This window comes from Mobula hypostoma, chromosome 26, assembly GCF_963921235.1.
Source record: "Mobula hypostoma chromosome 26, sMobHyp1.1, whole genome shotgun sequence".
NCBI lineage: Eukaryota > Metazoa > Chordata > Chondrichthyes > Myliobatiformes > Myliobatidae > Mobula > Mobula hypostoma.
In genome coordinates, this window is record NC_086122.1 from 8,663,891 (window position 1) to 8,686,616 (window position 22,726).

At 45.8% G+C, this 22,726-nt stretch overlaps 1 long non-coding RNA gene across 1 annotated transcript in view; it reads left to right on the top strand.

Annotated features, from left to right (window-relative positions):
• The first annotated feature begins 2,079 nt into the window (after positions 1-2,079).
• The window catches only part of LOC134338195 (uncharacterized), a 32,331-nt gene continuing 11,684 nt past the window's right edge, over positions 2,080-22,726 (top strand). Inside the window, exon 1 of the long non-coding RNA XR_010016165.1 lies at positions 2,080-2,113. This is a non-coding gene — a long non-coding RNA (uncharacterized LOC134338195). The remainder of the gene's footprint in view (positions 2,114-22,726) is intronic.

A 22,726-nucleotide genomic window follows, 5' to 3' on the forward strand; every position in this document is an offset into this window, starting at 1 on the left:
GCTTGTATTAGTTGACGCACTGAGTTCAAAAGTCAAGAGGTTATGTTGGAACTTTATAACACATCTGGAGTATTGCATACAGTTCTGGTGACCCCACTATAGGACGGACGTTGAGACTTTGGAGAGGGTGCAGGAGAGGTTTACCAGGATGCTGCCTGGTTTAGAGGACATGTGGTATAATGAGAGGCTGGGCACACTTGGGTTGTTTCCTTTGGAGTGGCGGGGGCTGAGGGGAGATCTGACAGACGTTTATCAGATTATGAGAGGCACAGACAGAGTAGACAGGGAGTATCTGTTTCCCAGGGCAGAAATGTCTAATACCCGAGGGTGCATGCATTGAAGGTGACAGGGGGGAAGGTTCAAGGGGGATGTGAAGGTTAAGTTTTTTACTCAGAGAGCAGTGGATGTTGGAATACACTGCCTGGTGTCGTAGTAGAGGCAAATATATTAGAGGCTTTTAAGAGACGTTTAGATAGACACATGAATGTGAGGAAGAAGGAGGGATATGGATATCGTGTGGGTAGGAGGATCTAGTTTTTGATTGTTTTTGATTTACTTTGCAGCTGGTTCAGCACAACATCGTTGGCCGAGGGGCCTGTTCCTGTGCTGTACTGTTCTATGTTCTTTGTTCTAATGTATCAAGTGGCTGGGAGACACACTGGCACAGAGAAACAATAGATGATTGGTCCCGGCATTAAAACCACACGACAATCTGGCACGACGGTACTCGCTGACTGAAACTTAACATGGCAAAGAGATGCTCCAATTGGCTATCTGGCCACCTAGTCTCACCAAAAAAAATGGTTATGGTCTCATTTGATGGGCTCTCAATCACATATCATATCTGACAAGTATCTAACATGTATTTATTAAGTGTAACACTTGATATACTTGAGTTTTTTGGAAATTCTTCCACCTAAACTCTCCTTGCGTGCTTGCTTGTATTGAATAAGGACCTGTTACATCCATAGCTCTGGGCACTTCATCCACAACAATAGGTCAATGTTACATGGTGTATTTTCACGTGTTGGAAATTGAGGGGTCTGGAAAGTAAACAGGACGGCACTTGAAATCACACCGGAGCGATCATAATCCTCACTAGACTGCACCTGTTTGTCTTTCTTCAAAATTTGTGCACCCATTTTGAAATGATGCCTCACTACTCTACAAGCCGCCCTAACGCACATCTGACGCGTTTGACCAAGAACACTGACTTCTCCTCGTGCAACTGTTGTCTGACCAGCTGAGTCTTTTTCTTCAGCATTTTCTGTTTTTACTCCATGAGTCTTGTTTGGCGAGGGCTGTCTTTAGATTGTGTGCATTGTGTGTGTTGTGTTGCAAGGAAAGGGTGGTCAGCCCTTTGCTTCGACAGTTGCTCACCGGATTCAGGTTTGGAGCAGGATGTGGCAGACTGAAGAAGAGATCAGATGGTCTATTTTAACCAAGGTGGAGATAAGGACAGAAAGGAGCCCAGGCTCATAATTAAACAGAATGGAGGATGTCAGACTCCAGGTCAATGCTCAAGGATCTAAAGACAGTGCCAATATAAGTTTTATGATCTCACATTCTTCATCTCTCTCAATGATTATTAGATTTTGTTTCCGCACACTGTGTCATCGATCCCACCCTTGGCCAGCTGTTGTACACCCTTCACTCACTTCCGAAGCCAATCAGTCATAATTCCCACATTTACTGATACTCTGAGGCTGGCAACACACTCACTTGCACCACTCCGCAGCAAGTCACTCAAGGACAAAACATCCATTATCTTCTCAACCCAGAAGAGAGAGGGCTGGTGATTAATGGTGTGACTGCCACTGTGTGTGTGTGTGTGTGTATATGTGTGGCTAACCTTGGCACAGTCATAATTGTAGATGATAAATGCTTCTGTTTAATCCTCCTTCTCGCATGTCACCACACACTCACTGACCCCTCAGCTGTGGATGGTGCAACCATGCACGGCTAATACATTGCTTCCCTTCCCCGGAACTCCAGCATGACCCCTTTTGTTTCTTCAGGTCTACTAGATCTCCCGCCTTGCCAGTGAGGAAGAGGACAGTGGACGAGGAGGGTGCCATAAAGCTCGTCCCGACACTGGCCTCCCACAGCTCAGGTACAGCAAAACCTGATAGGTTGAGGGGATAGCCAGTGCTGATTTCCCAGGACAGGAATAGCTAATATGAGGGGACATCACTGGGGGAAATTATAGGGTGAATGTCAGTGTAGGTTTTTTACATAGAGAGTGGAACATGCTATGAGGGTGCTGGAGAGGCAGATGCATTAGGGACATTTAAGAGACTCTTAGAAAGGCACACAGACGATAGAAAAAATGGGGAGCTATGTGGGAGGGAGAACTAGATTGATCTTGGTGAAGGTTAAAGGGTTAGCATACATCATGGGCCGAAAGGCCTGTACAGTGCTGTACTGTTCTGTGTTCTAAACCAAACCAGGTGCAGGATCTACACAATGGGTCATAGGACACAAATGGCCAAAGGCAACCGATTCAGGTCAGGGAGGTGCCATCTCCGGAATTGGCAAGGTCCCCACAGGTCCGCCCTCCAGGTGAATCAGCTGAGGGCATTGGCAGGGTAACTTACCAAGGAGGTTTGCTGGGGCGTGCTCAGTGAAGTCAAGTCAAGCCAGGTTTATCATCACATCGTATATGGTGAGGGACAGGTACGGTGAAAAGCCTGTTTGCGGCAGCATCACTGGCAAGTAGGTACAGACAACACACAGAACAAAGTTAGACCAGACAGTGAAGAGAAAAATGAGTCAGAGGGTGGTGAGCACATGGAACGAGTTGCCAGAGGAGGCGATAAAGTTGGGTACAATTCTAACATTTGGGTTGTGGCAGGGAGTTCAGTAACCTCACAGCCTGGGGAAAGAAACAGTTTCCCCGCCTAACAGTCCTTTATACTTTATACTGATGTATAAAATCCTTGTCCTAATGCTGCAGTACCTCCCATAACGCTGTGGTAGGAGGTCAGTGAGATTGCTGTATGGATGGGAGGGATCATTGACAATGCGAAGGGCCCTGTGCTCCTGATAAAGACCTTGAATGGACGGAAGAGGGACCCCAATGATCTTCTCAGCTGTCCTCGCTATCTTTTATCGGGTCTTGTCGTGAGATGCCTTGCAATTCCCATACCAGTTGGTGATGGAGCTGGTCAGGACACTCTTTATACTGCTCTTGCAAAACATTGGTTGGAATGGGAGGGAGGGGGAGGCCTCACTCACCTCAATCTCCTCGGGAAGTGGAGACGCTGCTGTGCTTTCTTGACTAAAAAGGTGATGTTGAGGGACCAGGTGAGAGCGTCCATTTTGTGCACTCCCAGAAGGTCAGTGCTCCTAACCCTCTCCCCAGAGGAGCTGTTTGCGTGCAGTGAGGAGTGGTCAGTATGCTCCTTCATAAAGTCCACAGCCATGAGGCGGGGGGTGGCTCTGGTACCCAGACACCGGCTGTTGTCGTCACTCACCTGGCTGCCACAGTATAAAGTGCTTTAGAGTGTGCCCCAGAATTCCAATAGTCCATCCCCAGCCTGAGCTCCCCAACATCTCCAGGAGGGCAGCATTCACGATTCCACCACCACCCCATTGCAGGCATCCCACCCTGCAAAAACTCATTTCAGGGCGGTAGCACCATCAATTTGTGGGAGACTTCCGGGAGAGGTGGGATGTCTGCAATAGAGTAGCTCTTTAGCAGCTAGCCAGCTAGTTTAAATAACGTTAGCTATGTTAATGAACGAATGACACCTGTTAAACTCACCTCAACATGACTTTTACAGTCTTAACCCAGCATGGGCAATAGAAAAGTCACTGTTGCAAACAGTGCAGTGAGCAACACTGTCATTATTTTGACACCTATTAGGCAGGGGTACACTTTAGTGTAGTCTGGGGTGACGTACGTTTTATTTTTTTGGGAACACCCTGCAATCACGCGCTCTCGCTCACGTGCTCTCGCTCACGCGCTCTCTCTCTCTCGTGGTTGCTCGCGCGCTCTCAAGCGCTCTCGCTTGCTTTCTCGCTCGCTCGCTCTCTCTCGCTCTCTCTCGTTCTCTCTCGTGGTTGCTCTCGTGCTCTCTCTCGCTCTCAAAAAAATTGATTTCTGTGATATTGTACACAATTTGGGGGCATCAGGGAGCCACTATTAATATGCGGGAGACTCCTGGAAGTTCCAGGAGAGGTGGGATGTCTGCCATTGCCAGTGATCCTGCCGACTGGCCTCGGTTACAGTCTCATAGCAACGAGCCTCAGCGGAAACAAGATCGTAAAACCATAAGACCATTTGACATAGAAGCAGAATTAGGCCATTCGTCCCATCAAGTCTGGCTGACTTACTATCCCTCTCAACCCCATTCTCCTGCCTGTCATGCAGCGGCCTCTCCCCTTCCACACAGCTGATGAATATAGCAGAGACCAATACGGTCTGGCACCAGCAGCGTCGCAGGATTTGACAGCATTGAACTCAACGTAGGACAGCCTGAGCGACTCCAGCTCTGGATTTTTCCTCAGCGTTTACTTCCAACGCCTTCCCCATGAGTGGCACAAAGTGGAAGAGGTTTAAGATCAGAGTTTTCTTCTCCTAGATGAGCTGCCAACTATGGCTGAAGAGTCTCATCTGCCTGAAGTGACTGGTTTTAAGGTGCCAGTAATGCGCCTTTGTCCCTTCTCCTATCAGTAGAAATGATTCCGCTGGGCTTAGTAGCTAAGCCACACGTGAAGGCCGGGAGCTGGACTTGGTTGTCAGAGGCTATTTCAGACGCACGCCATTGGGAGCATTGTCTAGGTAGTGGGATCTCATTCCCACTACCACCCCCCGGCTATGACAACCTTTAAAGAACCACATTGCAATGATAAATAAATATTGCAGAAGCGAAATAGTGAGACAGTGTTCATCGACCATGGGACATTCAGAAGTTTCTCCTGATGGAAGTTACCCAGTTAGTGCAGGGTTTGTATTCCTAAAGAAACCATTGATAGATGATGAAGTGTGGACAACAGCTTCCGTCGTGCTGAAAATCCACAGCAACATACACAAAATGCTGGAGGAACTTAACGGGTCAGGCAGCATCTATGGAGGGGAAGTAGTCAAAAGTTCACCATTCTCTAACCAGTACAACAGCAAACCACACCCTTTGACAAACTGAAGTTACATAGTCATTGTTAGTCCTGACGAAGGGTCTCGGCCTGAAACGTCGACTGCACCTCTTCCTACAGATGCTGCTTGGCCTGCTGAGTTCACCAGCAACTTTGATGTATGTTGCTAGTCATTGTTGGGCTTATTTTACTGTTGTTTTGTTGCTTGTGGTGTTCTGTTTTGCTGTTCACTGCGCAGTTCTGCCGAACATTTTGGGCCTGGTACGCTGCCAAAACTTAGGATTGCTCAAAGCACACCCTTGGATTCATTAGTTGTTAATACATACATCACACTTCACTGTATGTTTCAATGTACACGTGATAAATAAACCTGAATCTTGAATTTCTCCCAATGGCCATTGTTACCTGGTAGAATCTGCTGAAGGTAATCCTCCACGTACCCGCTGCCCCCGTCCATCTTGGAGCCGACGGGTTTGGCGCGTGCTCTCGGAGGAGCCTAGGCAAGGAATTGCAGTACATGTTGTAGATGGTTCAAACCGCAGTCACAGTGCAGTGCTGGTGGAGGGAATGAATATTTAGAGTAGTAGACAGGAATCAATCAAGCAGGTGCTTTGTTCTGGATGGTCACAGAGTCTTACAGCACAGTAATGGGCCCTTCGGCCCATTGATTCTATGCTATCCATCAAGTACCCGCCTACACTAATCTCATTTTATCCTCTTTGCATTTTCTTCAGCCCCTTCCAGATCCTACCGCACATCCAACTGCTATGGACAACTTACAACCAGCCAATGTAACTAGCAGCCTGTGAGAGGAGATCAGAGCACCCAGCAGAGAGCCACACAATCACAGGGAAGATGTTCAAACTCCACATGGACAGCACCAGAGGTCGGGGTTGCTCCCAGGACAGTGGGTCTATTCGCCCTGGCACTGTGCTGCCCACAGGTGTTGAGTATCATGAGAGCTGTTGGTTCCGACTGATACAGACAATTGGACATCACTCATCACAGTCCCGATGTGCCTGGTATAGGGTGGAAAGGCTTTAGGGTGTGAGGAGATGAGTTACTTGCCACAAGAAACACAGCTTCTGACCCGCTCTTATAACTTTGGCAATTATGCATCCAGTTCAGTTGTGTTTCTGATCAATGGTGACCTATAGATGTTGATGGAGGGGATTCAATAGCAATAGTGCTATTGAATGTCAAATATCCATACCCCCCAGTGCTAATGCTAAGGAGGCGCTCTGTGAACTGTATGGGGCTATTAGCGAACTGCAGAACGCACACCCTGATGGACTGTTTATTGTCGCCGGAGATTTTAACCACACAAACCTTAAGTCAGTGCTCCCCAGATTCCATCAGAATGTGGACTTTGCAACGAGAGGGGAGAACGCGTTGGACCATGTTTACACAAACTTTCTTGATGCGTACCGGACGGAGCCCCGCCCCCACCTCGGTTACTCAGACTACATCTCTGTTATGCTAATCCCAGCATACAAACCGCCCGTCAGGCACTCCAGACCAGTTCAGAAGCAAGAGAAAACTTGGCCAGCAGGAGCCATCTCTCCTCTTCAAGACTGCTTTGAGCACACTGACTGGCACATGTTCAGGGAGGCTGCAACCGATGGCGACTCTACCAACTTAGAGGAGTACACGGCATCAGTGACTAGCTACATCGGCAAATGCATCGATGACATCACTGCGGCCAAGACCATCACTACACACGCTAACCAGAAGCCATGGATGACCGTGGAGGTGCGTGCGCCGCTGAGGACCCGTGACTCCGCCTTCAGAGCAGGCGACAAGACAGCCCGAACAACAGCGAGGGCCAATCTGTCCCGGGCCATCAGAGAGGCAAAGCGTGCACACGCCCAGCAAATCCACAGCCACTTCCAGGACAGCGGCGACACGCAGTGCATGTGGAAGGGCATTCAGGACACCTCTTTTTGAGATGGAAAATGACGTGGCGGCGAGGAAGACCACCCCACCTCCAAATGACCAGGTGCTGTGTCTTACCGTGGCCGATGTGACGAGAACCCTGTGCAGGGTCAACCCACGGAAGGCTGCTGGACCTGGCAATATTCCTGGCAGGGTGCTTAGAGGATGCGCAGACCAGCTAGCAGATATTCTCACTGACATCTTCAACATCTCCCTGAGCAGCGCCATCGTTCCTACGTGCTTCAAGGCCACCACTATTGTCCCCGTGCCAAAGAAGTCGTCAGTGTCCTGCCTCAAAGACTATTGTCCTGTTGCACTCACATTCATCATCATGAAGTGTTTCGAGAGGCTCATCATGAGGCACATCAAGACCCTGCTGCCCCCCTCACTGGACCCCCTGCCGTTTGCGTACCGTCCCAACTGTTCAACAGATGACGCCATTGCCATCACCCTCCACCTGGCCCTAACCCATCTGGATAAAAAAGACACGTACATTCGAATGCTGTTCATAGACTTCAGGTCAGCATTCAACACAATCATTCCTCAGAAACTGATTGGAAATCTGAGCCTACTGGGCCTGAACATCTCCCTCTGCAACTAGACCCTAGATTTCCTGACTGGGAGACCTCAGTCAGTCCGGACTGGAAGCAGCTTCTCCATCACCATCACACTGAGCACGAGGGCCCCCCAGGGCTGTTTGCTCAGTCCACTGCTGTTCACTCTGCTGACCCACGACTGCGCTGCAACACACAGCTCGAGCAGTTATGGTCAAAATGACAATAAAAAGTCACTTGACTTTTGACTTGACTTGACTTGATTAATAACCTCTCTCATGGTGGAGATGGTCGCATTTCAATCATGGATGTGCAAGACGTTTATCAGCCCAATCCTGAATGATGTCTGAGTCTTGCTACATGCAGGCATGGGCTGCTTCACTGTCCATTGTGAATGGAATTGAAAATCGTCAGCAAACAGCCCCGCTTCTCATCTTATGATGGAAGGACAGTGATCGACGAAGCAGCTGAAGATGGTTGGGCCATGGACACTGTCCTGAGGAACTCCTGCAGGGATGCCCTGGAATGGCAGCCCTCCAACAATCAAACCATCTTCCTTTGCCCGAGGGAGGCCTGGCTCCAGCTGTCTCCGCTTTGGTGTATGCTGACATCAATCAATGTTTTGTGGAGGTGGTTTCCCTTGATGGAGATGTTGATTGCCTACTACAGGTGTAGCAGGAGATTTTCTTGCTGTTTAATGTGATCCAAGTCTTCTTGCAAGGCTAAGGACAGCTTCACTCTTAGTGCAGATCACTTGTCTCACAGTTCTTCTCAAGAGCATGGTCAGATGTTGTTCCTCCCTCTACCAGTCAGGACCTCTGCTCAGATCTACTGTCTTAGCTGTCCTCTTCTTTCTCGTACTGCCTGACAACTGCCATTCAGGGAATGAGAGTGCTTGTGCACCCATTGCACTTCTACACTCTGCGCTGGGGCCTTGAGGAGATTAGATTATGAGAACACCCAGTCCTCTTTTATTGTCATTTAGAAATGCATACATGCATTAAGAAATGATACAATGTTTCTCCGGAGTGATATCACAGAAAACAGGACAGACCAAAGACTAACACTGACAGAACCACATAATTATAATATATAGTTACAGCAGTGCAAAGCAATACCATAATTTGATGAAGAACAAACCATGGGCATGGTAAAAAATAGTCTCAAAGTCCCAAGTCGATCGACTCCCGAGTCCCCGATAGCAGGCGGCAAAAGGGAGAAACTCCCTGCCATAAACCTCCAGGCACCGCCAACTGCCGATACCTTGGAAGCAGCCGACCACAGCCGACCCTGAGTCCATCCATCAGAAAACTCAGAGCTTCCGAGCAGCCTCTCCGATACAGCCTCCCAAATGCCATCCTCTGCCGAGCGCCTTTGATCTCTCCCCAGCCGCTGAAACACGCAAAGCCGAGGATTTTGAGGCCTTGAGCTCCGGAGATTCCGGTTACCACACAGTAGCAGTGGCAGCGAAGCGGGCATTTCAGACTGAAACCACCTGTCCATAAGTAAAGTGTCTCTGTCACCTCTGATTCAGCTGGGTTCCATTGCTCATACCCGTAGGACCAGTTGAGTTGCCAAGTGTGGTGGTACCAGTTTGTGCAGATGTGGAAACAGCATCAGGCAGTTCCATATAGCTACCTAGAGAAACAATCCTTCTCATATTTCCAGCTGGACTCGCTCCTCCCTCTTCTCCACTTCCTTCTCCTCCTCCTCATTCTCCTTCCTCCTCCTCTCTCCTCCTCCTATTCCTTTTCCTATTCTTCCTCCTCCTCCTAGTCCTTCTTCTATTCTTCCTCCTTCTTCTTCTATTCCTCCTCTTCCTATCCCCTCCTCCTCTTCCTCCTCATTCACACCACTCCTATTCTTCCTTCCCCTTGTCCTCCTCCTCCTCCAATTCTTTCTCCTAGTCATCCACCTCTTCCTCCTCCCCTCCTCATGTCCTTTCTCTTCTTCCTCCATCTCCTTTCCTCATCCTCCTCTTCCTACCCCTCCTCCCTCCTCCTTCACACCCCTCCTATTCTTCCTTCCCCTTGTCCTCCTCCTCCAATTCTTTCTCCTAGTCATCCACCTCTTCCTCCTCCCCTCCTCCTTGTGTGCCTCCTCCTCTTCCTTCCTCTCCTTTCCTCATCCTCTTTTCCTTCATTCTGCCTCTTCCTCCTCTCCCCTTCTCTTCCATCTTTTCTCCCCACCTAATCCCCCTCTCTTCCTCCTCCCCTTCCTCTCCTTCCTCTTCTCCCCACTCCTCACCCTGCATCTCTCCTCCCTTCTTCCACTTCCTCTCCTCCCCTCTGCATCTTCTTCCTTTTCCCTCCACTCCATCCTCCTCAACATTTCACTTTGCCACCTGCTCTTCAAAGGACAGCTGGGTAAATACTTAAAGGGGAAAGGTTTGCCGTGATATGGGTCAGCTGACTTACTGAACAGGTCAGTCAGAAGTGGCCTGCATAGTCTCTTCCATCCTTTGTCAAAATCAGAGAACGGTGTGATTCTCTGATTTTGCTTGTCACAGCGTTGACTTGCATTGACATTAACAAAAGATCCCAAAATGCTTCACATAATCATAATAAACTATAATTTTGATATACAGTATATCATACTATATCATATAAAAGTATATTGTTTATACTGTATATATAGTAAAGGGAAGTGTGTAATGTAGCTGTCAGCGTGTTGGAGAGAAGGAACAGAGGATGTTAAAGATGCCAGAACTGAGAAGATTTGGGGCAGACTGGTAGTCCTGCCCAGGTTACAATGGAGGGACTGGGAACAGAAAGCTATGTGAGTGTGCTTTAAGCTGCAAGCTTCATCATTCAAACGATGATTTTTTTCCAGCCTTTGGGATTACTTGAGGAACTTGGGATAATTTTAGAGGCAGCGATTGTAACACAAGAAACCCATGGAAAATTGGGCTCCGTTCTCTGCCACCGTCGCTAAGTGACGGCACAGGAAGGAGCACTACATTGTCTGCTCTATTTAAAACACAAATGGCAAATGGGTACGCGGAAAATATTTGCTGAAACCGTTTCTGGAGCAGCATATTTCACACCTTCACACAGCTTGCGAAACAAACCACTCCAGTTACAGTCACTAAACATTGAAACGTTACACTCTGGCTGACCTTGAGATGTTACCTCCACATCTATATCTGGCACCCCAATCTTCGCAAAGTAGGACACTGGCCACTCCACCACCACATATTCCTGTAAAGGATGATCATAGCCTTGTATATGTTAACACTCTGGGCTTTGTCAATCACCTTCCTTGTGCCTGGATGAAGTGGAACACGGGCAGAATGTTAATGACGTAACAGGGCTTAATTTTATCGCAAATGGTGTGAAGTACAGGAGGGAATCTCAGCGGTAGGTTCATTACACAGAGAGTGGTGGGTGTGTGGAATGCCCTGCCAGGGCTGATTGTAGAGGCAGATACATTAGCAACATTTAAGAAACAATTAGAGAGGCATGTGTGCTATGTATTTAATATTTCAGTAATGTTTGAATAATATTGTAAGTATGTTGTTGATTGAGCATTTTTGTTTAAATAATTCGCTACAGGTAATATGTAAAAATAAGTGAATTGCATTCGTCAAGGCGCTACCATGTGGAACGTGCGCAACTCACTTAAAATAAACGCGAAGTTAGATTCGCGTTTCAAACTCCTGTGTCTCCCTTTTAAATAGTTTAACGTTTTGGAGTGACAAAACATAACAGTAGTGATGAGAAAGTTTTAAACAAACCCAAGACGACTACCTACCAGTTGAAGAGCAATAAGATGTTTGGATTAAAGAGAAAGCACAGCGAGAAATGATCAAGTTTTAAAAAGGCAGCACAGCACTTGCTCGTGTTAAAAATGCGAGAAAATGGAAGAATTTGTGGGTCCTAAACAATGAGTTCCAGGTCATACTACATCGAAAAGATTGATGTGTTCCACTGCACAACAGATAACTGTGTATCGTATACAGAGTGAACTGAGCAGTACCTTCACAACCAATGAGAAACAAGTACTAATTTTTCTAAGTGCATTGGATTTAAAGGCATAGAGTTTGCTTAGGAGTTTGACTGCTTCAACCAAACCAGCTGAAATGAGCTTTGCTGATATTGTGAAAGTAAGGCAGATTCATTCAGAACCAAAACTATTGTTGATGCAGAATGTGTTAGGTTCCAAAAGTGGAATCAAAAGGAGGGGGAGTCCATTTCAGTTTATGTGGATGAACTGAAGAGATTGCCTAAGCACGGTCGGTTCAATGGTGGGCTTAATGATGCACTGAGAGAAATTGGCCTGGCCGAAAACATTGTGATACTATTGCGCCAGGGGCTCAATGCAGGTTTAAAGGCCAAACTTGCAGAAAATGCAAAAAAAAGGTAGGAAACATACAAAAATTATGTATGAGAAACATGGACTCTGCCAAGGTATCTAGATGCTGCCAGAGGTTCAGCAATTGCTCTTGTGAGTATGTATGACAAAAACGGACTCTGCCAAGGTATCTAGATGCTGCCAGAGGTTCAGCAATTGCTCTCGTGAGTATGTACATTCCAGCTAATTTTAAGCTGGAAGAGAATTCAAAGAGCTTCAGGAAATTTGGAAGCATTCAGCTTTTGTGAATATAAAGAACCAGAATTCACTCTGTGCGCAGTAAGGTTATTGCATGGCCATCAAAAGGGAGATAAAAAGCTGCTTGTAAAAGTAGATGCAAAGATCAAAGCTCAGCCGAATGAAAGGAAGGCCAAAAAAAAGGAAGTCAATGGAGATACAAAAATAGAAAATTTGTCGGAGGATATGTTAGCCATTAATATTAAAGAGGATACCAACAGTTTCTTCAGATAGATGAAGTGTAAAAGATAGGCAAGAGTAGATATTAGACCACTGTAAAATGATACTGAAGAGGTAGCAATGGGAAACAAGGAAATGGTGGATGAATTGAATAAATATTTTGCATTAGTCTTCACTGTGGAAGACATGAGCAATATGCTGGAAGTTCAAGAGTGTCGGGGGCAGAAGTGTGTGAAGTGGGAGAAGGTTCTTGGGAAACCGAAAGGTATGAAGATAGATAAGTCACCTAGACCAGGTGGTCTAAAGCCCAGGGTTCTGAAGGAGGTGGCTGAAGAGATTCTGGAGGCATTGGTAATGATCTCTCAAGATTCAATTGATTCTGGCATGATTCTGGAGGAATGGAGAATTGCAAATGTCATTCCACTCTTCAACAAGGGGGAGAGGCAAAAGAAAAAAAAATTATAGACCAGTTGGTCTGACTTCAGTGGCTGGGAAGATGTTGGAATCAATTGTTAAGGATGTGGTTTCAGGGTACTTGAAGGTACATGATAAAGTAGGCTGTAGTCAGCACGATTTCCTCAAGGGAAAGTTTTGCCTGACAGATCTATTGGAATTCTTTGAAGAAATAACAAGCGGGATAGACAAAGGAGATGAGTTGATGTTGTGTACTTTGTTAGAAGATATAAAAGTGTAGACTATTTTGTAAATAGAGAGAAAAATCGGCTTTTTTCTTAAAGATGTGCTGGGTGCATTCTGGCTACCGCTGCATTCTTTGCGGCCCAGAGGTTGGGGACCACTGAATTATAAGTCACTTATAAGTCAATAGCATCATAATATTTTAAGTAACGTTTGGGTATTAAACACACAGTGCATATTTTCCTCATATGAACGTATAAAATCATTGCAACGCACCAATATCGCTGAATCAGTGGGAGCCCTGGGCTTGTTTCCCTGCAACAAAACGATTCCATCGAGAAGTGATGGGAGACAGTGATACTCGAAGGGGGTTCCTTATGTCCAGTCTATTCCGCGATCTAGTTTTCGTTGCATTCATTGCAGAAAGCTCCGCTTCACAGAGATAAGATGTTGGAAATGGAAGCAACGTTTTCAGTGCTTTCATGGCTTTCTCAGGATATACAGCCTTGACTTTGATCCAGAATGCCGGCAGAGATGTTATGTCAAACATACTTTTCAGCCCACCGTCATTTGCAAGCTCGAGGAGTTGATCTTTTTCCCGCGCTGACATGGAAGATTCACCGGGGACATTCACAAATGGGTCACGGACCCATTCTTTTGCACATCTTGGGTCATTTGCATCTTGGGTCACTGATGACCTCGCGTGCGTTCAAGTTCAACAGTGGGCATGACAGGGAATGAGGAAAGGTACTGCTGACTCATATTGTTTCATATCGCCAAATCATATCGTTTCCTCGCGGCCCAGTAGCACATGCTTTGCGGCCCGGTGGTTGGGGACCACTGCCCTAAAGATTAACTTGCAGATTGAGTCAGCGGTGAGGAAGGCAAATTCGATGTTAGCATTCATTTCAGGAGGACTCGAATATAAAAGCAAGGATGTAATGTTAAGGTTTTATTATACACTGACGAGGCCTCATTTGGAGTATTGTGAGCAGTTTTGGGCCACTTTTCCAAGAAAGGATGTGCTTACATTGAAGAGGTTTCAAAGGAGTTTCACAAAAATGGTTCAGTGATTGAAAGGTTTGTCATATGATGGCTCTGGGCCTTTACTCACTGGAATTCAGAAGAATGACAAGGGACTTCATTGAAACCTATTGAATGTTGAATGGCCTCGACAGAGTGGATGATTCCTATGGTGGGAGAGCCTAAGACCAGAGGAGACATCCTCAGAATAGAGGGGCGTCTTTTTAAAACGGAGATGAGGGGGAATTTATTTAGCCAGAGAGTTTTGAATCTGTAGAATAGATTGCCACAGGCAGCTGTGGAGGCCAAATCACTGGAAAAATTTAAGGCAGAGATTGATAGATTCTTGGATTTGTCAGGGCATGAAGGGATACGGGGAGAAGGCTGGAGACTGGGGCTGGGAGGGAAAATGGATCAGCCATGATGAAATGGCGGAGAAGACCTGGTGGGCAAAATGACCTAATTCTGCTCCTGTATCCTATGATTTTATGGTCTTATGATGTTGTGGATGAGAAAACCAAGAGGAGAGATCAGATCATGAAGGGAGCAATAGTAGGATTAATAACAGAATTACACACAGTTACACGCAGGCTTCAGTTCTTTGCGGGAATGGGACCCATTCTCGGGGTTCCACGAATGGTTGTTATTCGACATGTCAAGGGCTTGGCCTAAGAGTCTCGATCATGTTCGGAAGCCTAAGATCTCGGGGCTCTGGAGACGGGCGGATCGAAGATTGGTGCCATGGCAGGAGACTCGTGTGTCGTCGAGGAGGCCGGAACATCTTCCTCTGTCAGCCGGAAGACCCAAGGTCTTTGCAGTCTTCGGACACAGAGCTCGAAAAAAGCAATGAAACGGACTTTTAACATCGTAAACCAGCGGGTTGTCGTTATGTCTCCCGCTCACTGTGAAAATGGGGGACACCTCGCTCTCCCTTGCCAGGGAGAGAGAGAACCTGTGGTTTGTCGAGTGGTGGATGAAATGCGAAGCCTTTGGGGTAACTTTGGTCTGTGTCTTTGCTATTGCTTAGCACACGCTTGGGCTCGGTGACGGTACGTATGCGCTTTCTTTTGCTGATGGGGAGGGAGTTCGTTGCTTGCTGCCGCGGGAGGGGGGACTTTGGGGTTCTCACGTTTAGCTGTCGTTCATTCTTTGGGGCACTTCTCTGTTTTTGTGGATGTTTGAGAAGAAAAGGCATTTCAGGATGTACATTGTATACATTTCTCTGACATTAAATCAACCTTTGAACCTTTGAATAAGCCAGTGAACTAAATGCATCTTCCCACGGTCAAATGCACAAACTAGAAGAAGGAAAGGAAGTTGAGAAGAAGAGCAGAAATGGAGAAAGAGAACACAAGCAAGAAAGAGAAAGGCATGAAAGAGAGAAGGAATGTGAGAAAGTTAAAAAAAAGAGAAATAAGCCATGGCCAGGAGTGAAGCAAGAATCAAAGTAGATCCTGAGCAGAAAGCTAAGAAAAGGAAAAGAAAGGAGTTTAGAGCTGTTAGAAACACTTCCAGCAGTCCCAGAGTTAACTCCTACAACTACAAGGAGGAGGCCCCAGAACCTGAGGTTGTCTCACAGCCAGAAGCCTCACCTGCCAAGCAGAGTGACCACCACACCCCCCAACCACCACCATCAGGAATCATGTTATACAACAAGAGTAAGAGAGCCTGCACAGCGATTAAATCGTTAGGCCTGAATGGGACAATTAAAAAAAAGTTACCATGCTGTGGATGTCTGTATAGCAGTTGCCTGTACTGTGTACATAGTTAAGATGCATTCTATATTGAGTTGGAGTTCATAGCAAAGCAGGGAAGAGTGTTGTACATTTAATATTTCAGTAATATTAGAGTAATATTGCACATATGTTGTTGATTTAGCATTCTTGTTCACTTAAATTATTAATTTCTGGGTGTATATAAAAATAAGTGAACTGCATATGTCACAACGCTACCATGTAATATAAAGTAAACACAAAGTTAGACCCTCATTTCTGACTCCTGTGCCTTCCTTTTAATTAGCTTAATGTTTTAGTGCTACAGAACATAACTACACAGATAAGAAAAATGGAGGGCAATGTAGAAGGGAAGGGTTAGATTGATCTTAGAGTAGGTTAAAATATTGGCACCACATTGAGGGCCGGGGGTCTGTTCTCTGCTGTAATGTTCAGTGTTCTATGACATCTATTCCTATTGTGTCTTCAAAGCAGAGTACAGCTTCAGATGTTTCACAGCTGGTGCTGGTTTGAAAGGTACCGACATTCCCTCTGGAATGTGAGATAGATTGTAAGCATGATCAAAGTGAGAAGATTGTGAAGCTTTCGAGAGAGAGGACTCCTGATGCACTTAAAAGAAGGATTCTGATGCTGACTGACTTCAGCTACTTGACTTCCATGTTCCTTACATCGAAGTAACTCTCTTCCACCTTAAATTGATCTGACACCAGGTTAGCAAGATGAGTTCTAAGGTATTGGAAAAGCCTGAAGATCTCGTAAGGGTGTTACACTTAGCGTAAAACTAGACGTAATTAAGCATTTCGATCGTGGTGAACGAAGTAAGGACGAAGTGAGTTTGGCTTGTGGAAGTTGACGAAGATGATGTTGAAGAGGTTTTGGCATCTCATGACCAAGAACTGATAGATGAAGAGCTGATACAATTGGAAGAGGAAAGGATAACAATCGAAACCTCAGTGTCCCACCACCCCAAACCCCGGGCCGCGGACAGATACCAATTCGCGGTGAATGCAACGGTAGCTGGGAGACACACAGCACATCTTTAAGAAAAAAGCCGAAATAAACAAGCCAACTAATTAGGTGCCGCCCGGCACGTAAATGTTGGCCCACATCAGAAGCAATTGCCAATTTCACTTGCTCTATGTAATCGGCAGTCGTCTCTGATCTGGGCTGACATTTACATGCCGGGCGGCACCTAATTAATTAGCGTGCTTGTTTCGGTTTTTTTCTTAAAGATGTGCTTGGTGCCTCCCGGCTACCGCTGTACTCCTGCATGCTTCGCGGATCGGTATCGGTCGGCAGCCTGGAGGGTGGGGGCCACTGCACCACCCAACCTGCGACTCAGCCTAACACACCATCATCAGTGTGCTCGGCATTGTCCCAATTCTGGTAAGTGATACTACACTGTACATACATTATTTCTACTTTATATCGGCTGTGTATTTTTACGTGTTATTTGGTATGATTTGACAGCTTCATAGTTTAAAGGTTACTGGAGAGCGCTTGCGCCGTGTTTCTGCCGACAGCGCTGGCATGAGATTTTCGCTATGGAGAACAGTGCAGGCAATCGTTGTAGACAAGTATTTCTAATTTATATAGGCTGTGTATTTATCATATCATTCCTGCTTTTACTATATGTTACTGTTATTTTAGGTTTTATGTGTAAGGGGGTTTCGATTTTTATGTTACTGCGGAGGCTAATTAAAATGGCGTCTTTGTTATGTTAATCTGGGGAATGCGGCTTTCTTGTCTTAAACGCTGAGAAAGTTTGTGCTAGCAGCTTGTTGTGGTTTAGAGGGTGATAAGAAATACGTTATTAACCAATTGGGATAGTTGTTATGGTTTTGGTTTATTTGAAGATACTGTTTGCTAGGGGGTTTTGGGGGCAGAAGGCGGGAGAGCGAGACAGAGGATGGACGAGGTGCTGTGAGTCCACTAACGTGGTTGGACCCCGAGCGGGACGTTCGGCAAGGAGACGGAGACGGATTCGTGTGGAGCGTCTGGTCGACCACCGTTGTTGGTCCCAGGCGGCCGGTCGAGGTGGTCCGAGAGGTCGCAGGGTGAAGAAGAAGGTCCTTGAGCTCCAACGGTTTTTGTGCACGAAGAGATTGAACTTTGATAAGTGTGGCGCCTTTTATTTTCCTTTTATATTTTATTCTCTTTTAATTATATAGTTCCAGTAATATCTATAAACTGTATATCATTTAATTGCATCTGGTGTATTGTCTGTTATTTGGGCGGGGTGGGGTACCTCACACAGCATCCACACAAACAAATTTCCCAGTTTGGCGGGGCCGAGGCTGTTTCCCTAGACCACAGCGAGCCCAGCGACCCTGAGGGTGGTCAGGGGGGCTACATGTGTTATTCGGCATGATCTGGTAGGTTATTTTTGGGTCTGCGAACGCTCACAAAATTTTCCCATATAAATAAATGGTAATTGCTTCTTCGCTTTACGACATTCCGGCTTACGAACCGTTTCATAGGAACGTCTACCTTCGGATGGCGGGGGAAACCTGTAACTGTCGATATTGCTGCTGCAAGGTTGCTGATACAGAACCAGCTGCCCACAACATGCCCACAAAGATGGGAACAAGGAACACTTTGCAGCAAAATATTGATTTAATGTTGCTCTCTTTTGATCTCTTTCCCCTTCTGGGTCAGTCCGTAAATTTCCAGAGCTCATGCTTTTAAACATTATACTCTCAAAACCCTTGCTCTGGGAGGGCCATAGGACAATTTGCATTCTTGGAACAGGGGCTTTCGTGCCTGTGTGGCCCTCATTAATTGTTAGATATTAGTCAGGTTTAAATCTGGGAACTGCTGGAGGTTCACCAGTGCTAATCTCTCAGAGGCAATGAACAGCTGTCTTGAAGACCAGCACTTTCATTCTGTCTCCAGCAATCAGAAAAATTCCGCTGAATTAATGTAAAGAACAACAGGAAAGGGAATGACAATTAGATCCATAATGAGGCACAAATGCTAGCAACAGCTGAGATCACTAAAAAAAAAAGTTCAATATTGGCAAACACGAGGAAATCTGCAGATGCTGGAATTTCAGGCAACACACATCAAAATTCCTGGTGAAGGCAGCAGGCCTGTTGCGTTCACCAGCAATTTTCAATATTGGCATTGTCTTTATGACAGTTACTGCATGACAGAGTCCCTCATTATATGTGAAATAGTTGGAAATACATGACATTTTGCCTTCAGCATTTAAATCCTTTATTCTCTTCCAACACTAGTTAGAACTTAAAACGTACTCTAAAACATTACAACACAGTACAAGCTCTTTGGACCATTGTGCCAGCCACTTAATCTACTATAACACCAATCTGATCCTTTCCTCACATATTGCCCTCCGTTTTACCTTCATCCATGATCTTATCTAAGAGTCTCTTCAATGTCCCTCATGTAGCTGCCTCTACCACCACCCTTGCACCCACCACTCACTATGTAAAAACTCGATGGCCGAATGGCCTACTCTTGCACCTATTGTCTATTGTCTATCTCTGACTTTCCTCCAATCACCTTAATTTTATGTCCCCACCTATTAAAATTTCTGCCCTGGGAACAGGTCCCTGGCTGTCAACTCTATATATGCCTTTTGTACACCTCAGTCAAATCACCTCTCATCCCCCTTTGCTCCACAGATCAAAGCCCTAGCTTGCTCAATCTATCCTCAAAAGACACGCCCTCTAATCTAGACAGCATCCTGGTAAATCTCCTCTGCACTCCCTCTAAAGCTTCCACACCCTTCCTATAATGAGGCAACCAGAACTGAACACAATATTCCAAGCGTGGTCTAACCAGAGTTTTATAGAGTTGCAACATTACCTTGTGGCTCTTGAACTCAATTCCTCAACTAGTGAAGGCCAACACACCATACAACTCTCAACCACCATATCAAATTGCACAGTAACTTTGAGGGATCTATGGGCATGGACCCCAAGTTCCCTCTGTTCCTCTACACTGCTAAGAATCCTGCCATTAACCCTATACTCTGTCTTCCAAAGTGTATTACTTCATACTTTTTCAGTATTGAACTACATCTGTCATTTCTCAGCCCAACTCTGCATCATGTCAATGTCCCATTGTAACCTACAACAACCTTCTATGCCATCCACAACACCACAAACCTGTGTGTCATGTGAAAACTTACTAACATACACTTCCACTTCATCATCCAAGTCATTTATAAAAATCATAAAGAGCTGTGGAAACAAAATAGATACCTGCAGAACATCACTGGTCAATGATGTCCACGCAGAAAATGTTCTATTTCATACCACCTTTTATCTTCTATGGAGAAGCCAATTCTGAATCCACACAGCCAAGTTTCCTTCAGTCCCATGACTCATGACTCCCTGAATGAGCCTACCATGGGGAACATTGTTAAATACCTTACTAAAATCCATATCCACCACATTCACTGCTTTACGTTCATGGATTTGTTTTGTCACTTCCTCAAAGAATTCAATCAGGCTTGTGAGGCATGACCTGCCCTCACAAAGCTATGCTGACTATCCCTAACCAGCCTACGCTTCGCCAAATGTTTGTAAAATCATATTTCCAAGAATCCTCTCCAATAGTTTCCCACTGAAGTGAGACTCACTGGTCAATAATTCCCAGGATGATTCTCATTACTTTCTTGAACAATGGATAAAAATTTTCTTCGCTCCAATCTTCTGGTACTACTCCTGTTGCTTGTGAGGACACAGCAATCTCAGCAAAGGTACAGTAATCTTTCTCTTGCTTCCCATAGTATCCTGGGGTAAATCCCGAATGGCCCCAGGGACTTAGCTAGCCTAATTTTTTTTTCAAAAGTTCCAGCACATCCTCTTTCTTAGCTTTGACATGTTCCTATATATCAGCCTGTTTAACACGGTCCTCACATTCGTCGAAGTCCCTCCCACTGGTGAATACTGAAGCACAGTCTTCATTAAGGACCTCCCCGGCCTCCTCCGACCCCAGGCCCAAGGTTCCTGTTCTATCCCCGACTGGTCCTGTTAAGTATTGTAACTTCAAAACCTTAAACTAATTCAAAGGAAGACACGAGAGTCTGAAATATTAGCTAATTTTGCGTCTACTTTAAGGAAGGCGTGCAGGTATCACGTGGTAGCATGACGATGTATGTAATTCACACATTTATACCTGTAAAGAATTAGTGAAATGAACAAAGATGCTTAATCAAACAAGATTGCTCAAATATTATTAAAATATTAAATACACAACACTACTCCCTGCTTAGCTATAAACTCCAGCTCAATAGAGAATGCATCTCAGCTATATACACAGTATACCATATAATACAATTACTATATACAGATATTCACAGCATAGCAAGTTTTAAATTGTCCCATTCAGGCCTGAAGATTTAATCGCTGTGGAGGATGTTTTGCTGTTGTGGGATGGCGGCTTTCCTGACAAGGGAGACCACTCCACGTGACTGGTGAGACTTAACGGCTGTGAAAGCAATGTCAGGTTCTGGGGGCTCCTCTATGGTGGTGTAGGATTTGACTCTGAGACCGCAGAAAGTGGCTCTGACAGCTCTAGAAACCTCTCTTCTTCAAGCTTGTGCATCTTGGGAAGGTCCATTTAGTTCATTGGAGTATTCTCTTTTGCTCCCTTGGCGATCTGATCTCTCCTCTTGGTTTGCTCATCCAAAACATCGTCTGACGAATCGTCTGCTTTCATATCACTATTGACACCTTCCTTTTTGTCCTTCCAATCATCCATCTGGCCTTTGGTCACATTTATTTTTACAAGCAGCTTTTTGTCTCCCACTTGAAGTTCATGCAATAACCTTAATGCACACAGAGAAGACAGTGGTTCTTTACACTCACAAGTGCTGAATGCTTGCAACTTTCCTGAAGCTCCTTGAACTCTCTTCTTGCTTAAAACTAAGCCGTATTTTGCAAGTAACTTCTTGTTGTAGTCGGACCATGGCTTTGGTCACTGTCACACTTCCTCTGAGGAGCGTGGTCTTTCCTTGGTCTCATTTTGGCCTGATCATCTCATTTTCACCATGGATGTCCAATCCCTATACACCTCCATTCCCCAACAGGAGGGCTTTAAAGCTTTCTGCTTCTTTCTAGACAGCAGACCCAACCTGTTCCCCTCCACCACCACTCTCCTCTGTCTGCAGAAATCGTCCTCGCTCTCAATATTTTTTCTTTTGGCTCCTCCTACGTCCTTCAAACTAAAGGTGTAGCCATGGGCACTTGCATGGGTCATGGCTATGTCTGTCTTTTTGTCAGCTATGTGGAATAGTCGATGTTCCAAGCCTACACTGGTATCATTCCCCAACTTTTTCTAAGCTACATCGACGACTGCTTTGGTGCTGCTTCCTGCACCCACTATGAGTACATTCACTTCATCAACTTTGCCTCCAACTTCTACCCTGTCCTCAAATTTGCCTGGTCCACTTCTGACACCACCCTCCCCTTTCTTGATCTCTCTATCTCTAACTCTAGAGACAGCTTATCTACTGATAACTTTTTATAAACACACTGATTCTCACAGCTACATGGATCACACCACTTCCTACCCTGTCACTTGTAAAAATGCCATCCCTTTCTCTCAGTTCCTCCGTCTCTGCCACATCTGCTCTCAGGATAAGGCTTTTCATTCCAGAACTGATGAAGTATCCTCATTCTTCAACAGAAGGGGCTTTCCTTCCTCCATCATTAACACTGCCATCAACCACATCTCTTCCATTTCATGCATGTCTATCCTTGCCCCATCCATCCACCAGGGATAGGATTCCTCTTGTCTTCACCTTCCACCCTACCAGCTTCTGCATACAACACATAATTGGTTGTAACTTCAGTCATCTCCAACGGGAGCCCACCACCAAGCACATCTTTCCCTCCCCTCCACTTCCTGCTTTCCACAGGGATCACTCCATATGTGACTCCCTTGTCCATTTGTCCCTCACCACTGATCTCCCCCCGGACCTTATCCTTGCAAGCAGAACAAGTG